Here is a 7,589-nt window from a genome sequence, read left to right on the forward strand (position 1 = left end):
CCTGGACAAAGATTCTAAAGCTAAAATCTTATTTCATCATTCCAGTAAGCTTTCTTGACCTCATTTTACCACTGAGAAGTCATTATTATTATTATTATTATGTAAAATGAAATCATCTGTCCCAAGGAGCTCTGGTAGTGTAGTGGTTATGAATCAGGCTGCAAACCACAAGGTTAGCAGTTCAAAACTACCAGCTGTTCCGCGGGAGAAAGATGAGGTTTTCTGTTCCCGTAAAGATTTACAGCCTCAGAAAACCTGTACAGGGTCGCTATGAGTTGGAACCAACTCCACGGCACACAACAACAACAACAACAGGTCCCTAAGCTAATGAGGGAGCAACTACTCCATTCAGTTTGGTTTGTAAATGAAGATCTGCTTTCTAAAGACATATTCACCAGATGACTTCACCACTCTGGATCTCAATTCTTTTGATTATGAATCTAACCTCAAAAAAGATTAAATGAAGTTAAAGACCTTAATGTTCAACTGAAGAAATCTGTTACCTCAATACAAAAGTAGTTGGAACTGGCCCTAGTCCAGAAATTAGAACTTTGCATCTATTTCCATAGACCTGAACTTGGTCTTGAACATTGCTTTCTATCCAACCAGTTGGATGACTAAGCTCCCATCAGTTCTTAATAATTACTCCTCAGCTGCCCTTTTTTCTTGGTCTTTCCCTCACCACACTCAGAATCCTCATGCTGTATTTCATTTCCTCTTTGCTCCTCCTTGTATTCAAAATTCTTCCCTTTCCTCCTGCTCCAGTTTTATTTCTGTCATGAAGTCTCTCATGAGTCAAACCTTGCAGTCAGAATTATTCTTGCTTATTCTGCTGAACAGCTGATAAAATTTCACTTCAGATGTCATTTTGGAATTCTTCAGCCCAGAATTAGAGTACTCAAGGATTATGTGGGATTTTTGTTTCATCCAATAAGTAGTGCACTGAGCACAGTGGAGCTATGAAAAGGAACAAAACTTTGTCTTTGCCAGGAGGAGTTTTTCACCTGCTTATCCCTTGTGTAAATTTGTGCAAGTTACTCAACTTCTCTGAACTTCATTTCTGAACAAATATTTGATGTAATGAGCCTCATATCACATTGTGCTATCTTCCCTAGTAAGTAAAAGTCACATAGACTTGACCATGAGCCTTAAATCTGCCACTTGAGATTTTAGACAGGTTGCATGTCCTCATAGCATTTCAGTTTCCTTATCTGTGTATTCAGGATTATTTTAGCATTGATCTCAGAGGGTATCTATGTGCACAATTTCTGGCACATAGTGAACAAAAGATGCTAGCTATTTTTATTAAACTATATGTCACTCCGACTCGAAGGCACTTAACAACAACAACAACAACATATGTCACTTAAATACAAACCCTGTACAGGGTCTCTTTGAGTGAGAACTGACTCCATGGCACTTAAAACACAAAAACACAGCATCTTTAAGACAAGTAGAGTACATTAATAAAAACACTATGGAGCCCTAGTGTGGCACTGTAGGATAGAGTGCTGGACCACAAGGTCGGTGATTCAAACTCATCAGCAGCTCCTTGGAAACCCTACACAGGGTTGCTGTGAGTTAGAACTGACTTGAGGACACTAATTAACAACAAAAAATGTATAACAAGTTATATCATTAATTTAGTTTGTAAACCATCTTAGAGTGAAGTATTAATATATAAAAGTCTACAGAAGAGGTGGAGAAATTTAACCAAGGTCGCAGAGATAGCAGTCAAAGTTGGGTCTATCTGACTCTCAAGTCAGCAGTCATTCTTCTAGAGTTTGATATTTTTCTGCACAAAAGGAGTTTCACTGTGCAATGAAGTTACTCTCTTACCTGATCCCTACATTGGATCACTTATTAGTATGAAAGCCACTCTGGTGGAAGAAGAAATTTTGCAAAACACAAACAAGGCAGGTTAGAAGTTCAAGGAAGAAATGGCTGTTTCCAGAAGGAACAACTGTGAAAATCTCATGCAAGATGTGACATGTTAACTAAGCCTTGAAGCATTAGTTGAATTCTTAGAGAAAAGCTAGAGTGATGGGGAGCTGGATCAGCAAGGACATAGAATGTGACCACACTTTTGGCCAAAGTCACTCAGCTTGCTGGGGACTCTGACACACGTTTTCAACTCTGAACAAGTAACCATATACAAAAATAATCTTAATGCAGTGAAAGACATTGGGTTTTAGAATCACATAGATCTGAATTCAGACTCTGAGTCTCACACTTCTTAATCATGTGGAATTGAGCATTTTACTTACTCTTGTGTTCAGTTCTCCCATCTGAAAAATAGAAACTATGTTTAAAACCACATGTGAAGATTAGTTGAGATAATGTGGGGTGCACTCATCGAAGATCTTGGTACATAGTTTTTGTGTGTCATGCAGTCACTTCCAGCTCATAGAAATCCTATATGACAGAGTCCAATTGCCCCCATCGGCTTCTTAGGCTGAAACCCTTACAGGAGAAATCTTACCAGGGTTTTTTCCTCCCTTACAGGAGAAATCTTACCAGGGTTTTTTCCTCCCATGGATCAACTGGTGGATTTAAACCACCAATCTTTTGGTTAGCATCTCAGTGCTTAACTATTGAGCCACCAAGACTCTTTTGGTATATAATAGATGTGCTATAAATACCTCTCTTCTAATCTCACACTTTCATTCACCCCCAAATTGAGTCGTCTTCTCTTCCTACCTGAATATCTCAAATAATACTGAGAAGGGATCCAAGTCACCTTCTTTCTTCCTTGGAGTCTCTAACCAGTGACCAGATGATCTGAACAACTATTGTCAGACAGAATTCTCAGAAGTAGAGCCGGAGAGTTCCATAGTCAGAAGACAAGGTAATCTCCTTGAGTTCTTGCCAGACAGAAGAGAGCTGTCCTTGGTACTGAGCTCAGAGTTTCACCAGACTCTTGTTAGTCCTCTGCCCACTACATATTCTGAGCTGGGTGTTGTCTTGTCATCCTCAAGTTGTCTCCATCCTCACAGGCAAGCAGAACGACCAGCTTAAAGGCTCTCTGAGGCCTCCCCTAATCTCAGTGGAATTAAAGAACATATGGGAAGGATTTTTTCATTATCCTCAATCTCTACTGAGCTTGTGGGAAGTGGGCAAAGGCACCTCAAGTTTGAACTCCATCTTTAGGTTATATTGATAGGCATGTATTGAAATGATGCTGTCTTACATATGCTGTAAACACAAAAACTAAACACACCTTTTTAATGCTTCCGAGATCTGTGGCAAACACAGAAATGGATACGGATAAGGGCTAATGAGAGACTGGGGAAGCAGAGAAGGAAACTCATCCGGTTTGGGGATGATAGGAGAATTTCTGGAGGTTGAAGTACCTGGAGTGCAAATGGTTAATGTGCTCATTATTAAGCAAAAGATTAGAGATTCAAGTCCACTCAGGTGCCTTCGGAAAGAAAAAACCTGATGATCTACTTCTGAATGACCAACCATTGATAGCCCTGTGGAGCAGAGTTGTGGTCTGACCCTCATGGGATCACCTTGAGTAAGAGTTGAATCAATGCCAACTTGTTTCAACTGGAGGCAACTGAACTGAATGTGTAGAAAATCTTCAGCTTCAGAAGCATTTCATACTGGCACATGCAAGGTCATTTGTGAGATTAAAAATAAATAAATAAAACCACCCTCTTCTTCACCTTCTGTACAAATTCAGAATTTGGAAATTTAGGGCATTTCAGGTTGTACATAATGTGAACCCAGGCTGGTTTTCCTGCTTCCTCTACCATGGTTCTGCACTGTGCCAGACTACTTCACTCAGAACATCTAGTTCATTTTCAACCCCTGTATTGTTGCTTAAGGAGTCTTGGCGTGGCGTGGTAGGATAAACACTGGGTTACTAAAAGCAAGATTGGCTGTTCAAACCCACCAGCTGCTCCTTGGAAACCCTAACTGACTCCACAGCATTTAACAACAGCATTATGGTGGTCCAGGAGTAGATTTCTTTCTTTCCATGCAGATGACTAGGGTGTAATTCCAGGTCAATGCCCCTCAGGTACAGCCATGACTAGGGTGTGGTTCCGGGCCAGTGCCTTTCAAGCACATCCATCTGTCCATGGAGGTTCATATACCGCTCAGACACTGAGCAGGTTCCAGCAGTGCTTCCACTCTGAGATTGACCAAGAAGAAAGAATGGATGATCTACTTCCAAAAACCAGTCAGCAAAAACCCTACAGACCACAACCATCCAGTCCTGTTGTGTATGTGGCTGCAATGAGTTGGGGGCCAAGTCCAATACAACTAACAACAGCACCCTCCCCTGCCACCTTTCTTCCTGGTAAGACGTAATTCATCCTTTGAGTTATTTGGAGACATTAGCAGTAGCCTCTTGAAGCTTTCTGTTCCGTTCTGCCCAGGGTTATGCATATGTTTCCATAAGAGACACAGACTAGCTGGAGGCCACGAACTTGAGAGTCTTTCCAATAACCTGAAGTTTAGTGAGGGGAATTATGAAAGATTTTTGTTAACATTTTTATTCAGATAAAATATATTTACTGTAAAATGTAAAATTACACTTTTTATCAGAATAAATATGTAATTATATATAGCCATTTTAACAGGTTTTAAGTATACAATTAAGTAACATTAATTTATATTCAAAATGATGTTTTACCATTATTATCCATTTCCAAAGGTTTTTCACTCCCAAACAGAAACTTAGTACCCGCTCACTAACAACTACCATTCTGCCCACCACCAGCTCCTGTTGAACAGTAATAAACTTTTTCTCTATACATCATATTTGACATTCACCACTTGTCTGTCAGTTTGTTGTACTGTGGTGGATTGTGTGTTGCTGTGATCCTGGAACCTACACCACTGATATTCCAAATACCAGCAGAGTCACCCATAATGGACAGTTTTAAGCAGAGCTTCCATACTAAAACCATCGAGGAGGAAGGAAAGGCAGACTGCTTTAGGATGTTTAGCCACTAAGAAACCTCATGAACAGCAGCAGAACATTGTCAGATACAAATGCCGGAAGATGAATCTCTCAGGTTGGAAATCACTCAAAATACAACTGGGGAACTGTTGCTTCCTCAAAGTGGAGTTGACCACAATGACGTGAATGGAACAAAGCTTTTGGGACCTCTATTTGTTGTTGGGGTACAACTCAAACTAAGAAGAAGCAGCTTCAAACATCCATTAATAATAGGAATATGGAATGCACAAAGTATGGATCTAAGAAAATTGGAATTTGTCACAAATGAAATGGAAAGCAAAATGATCAGTGTCCTAGGCATTAACAATCTGAAATGGACTGATATTGGCCCTTTTGAATCCAACAATCACACGGTTTACTATGCCAGAAACAACAAGTGAAAAGAAATCACATCACATTCATCATCAAAATATTTAAACATCTAGCTTGAAGTCCTGGTATGGAACTCTAGGATAAGCACTGGACCACAAGGTTGTTTTAATTGCAAGATCAGCAATTCATACTCACCAGCCACTCCTTAGAAACCCTATACAGGGTCGCTATGAGATGGAACCTACTCAACAACGCTTAGCAATGAAACAATCTTAAAGCACAACTCTGTCTGTGACAGGACAATATTCTTACACCTGCAAGGAAAACCAGTTAATGCCACTGCTCTTCAAATTTAGGCACCAACTACTAAAGTCAGTGATGATGAAACTGAAGAATTTTACCAACTTAATCAGTCTGAAATTGATCAAACAGACAATCAAGATGTACTGATAATTACTGGTGATTGGAATGAGAAGGCTGGAGACCAAGAGGAAGGATCAGTTGTTGGAAAAGACAGCCTTGGTGGTAGAAATATGATGGAGATCATGTGATAGAATTTTGCAAGATGGTTTATTCATTGCAAATACCTTTTCAACAACCTGGACCTCACCACATGGAATATAGAGGAATCAAATTGACTACATCTGGGGGAGAGACAGTGGAAAATCAATATAATCAGCCAAAACAAGACCAGGGACAGACTGTGGAACAGATCAGTTCATATGCAAGTTCAGGCTAAAGTTGATGAACATTTAAGAAGTCAACGAGAGTCAAAATATGACCTTTAATACGTCCCACTTGAATTTAGAGACCATTTCAAGACTAGATCTGCTGCATTAGACCATGATGATTGAAGACCAGAAGAAGTGCAGAATGACATCAAGAACATCACAGTGGAAGAAAGCAAAAGATAATTTAAAAGACAGGAAAGCTTAAAATGCATGTCAGGAGAGAATCTGAAACTTGCTCTTCAGTGTAAAGAAGCTAAAGCAAATGGAAGAAATGAGGATGTAAAAGAGCTGAACAGAAAATTTAAAGGAGACAAAGTCAAATATTATAATGAAGTGTGCAAAGACGTGGAGTTAGAAAACCAAAGGAAAGAACACACTCAGCATTTCTCAAGCTTAAAGAACTGAATAAAAAATTCGAACTTGACTTATTGAAGGATTCTATGGACAAAATTGGAGTCCTGGTGTGTCACTGTAGGATAAGCAATGGACTACCAACCACAAGACCAGCAGTTCAAACCCACCAGACACTCCTTGGAAACCCAATACAGGGTCTTTATGAATCAGAACTAACTCAATGTCACTTGGCAACAATGACAACAACATGGGCAAAATATTGAATGAAGCATAAAACATCAAAAGAAGATCAAAGGAATACACAGACTCATTGTAGCAAAAAGCAATGGTCGATGCTCAACCATTTCAAGATGTAGCATATGAACAAATGCCAGTTAGGACATTTTAACCTGCTCGGGCTTCCAGGCACCCCAACCACAGCCTACTCCCCAGCGCCGGGCAGGACGTACCCTTCCTCCTGCAGACCTAGCTTCAGGCACTGCCACCACAGCGGTGAAGATTGGAATCATTGGTGGGACAGGCCTAAATGACTCAGAAGTTTTAGAAGGAAGAACTGAAAAATATGTGGCTACTCCAATTGGAAAGCCATCTGATGCCTTAATTTTGGGGAAAGATTTTTTTTTTTTTTTTAATGTGGATTGTGTGCTTCTCACAACACACCATCATGCCTTCCAAAGTCAACTGCCAGGCGAACATCTGGGCTCTGAAGGACCAGGGTTGTACGCACATCATGGTGACCATGCATGTAGCTCCTTGAAGGAGGAGATTCAGCCCAGTGCCATCGTCACCAGTGACCAGTTCATAGACAGGACCTCCGTAAGGCCTCACCCTTCTATGCTCGGAGTCATTCCTGTGCCAGAGGAGTGTGCCATACTCCAACAGCTGAGCTATTCTGCCCCCAAATGAGAGTGGTCCTCTAGAGACTTCTAAAAAGCTAGGACTACACTGTCACTTGAATGGGAAAGGCCACAACCGAGCAGAAAACTTCATGTACTGTGTACCTGGGGGAGAGATGTTATCAACATGACCACAGTGCCAGAAGTGGTTCTTGCTAAAAAGGCTGGAATTTGCTATTCAAGTATCGCCATGGCAACAGATTGTAACTGCTGGAAAGAGCACGACTGAGCAGTTTCAGTGGACAAAGTCCTAAAGACCCTGAAAGAAAATGCCAATAAAGCCAAAAGTCTACTTCTCACTACCATACCTCACCAACACTC

General features: G+C 40.5%; 1 pseudogene; it reads left to right on the plus strand.

Moving 5' to 3' along the window:
• The first annotated feature begins 2,339 nt into the window (after nt 1-2,339).
• Nucleotides 2,340-7,572, plus strand: LOC102839590 (annotated as a pseudogene).
• Nucleotides 7,573-7,589: the final 17 nt, after the last annotated feature.

This window comes from Chrysochloris asiatica, unplaced genomic scaffold, assembly GCF_000296735.1.
Source record: "Chrysochloris asiatica unplaced genomic scaffold, ChrAsi1.0 scaffold00116, whole genome shotgun sequence".
Taxonomy (NCBI): Eukaryota; Metazoa; Chordata; class Mammalia; order Afrosoricida; family Chrysochloridae; genus Chrysochloris; species Chrysochloris asiatica.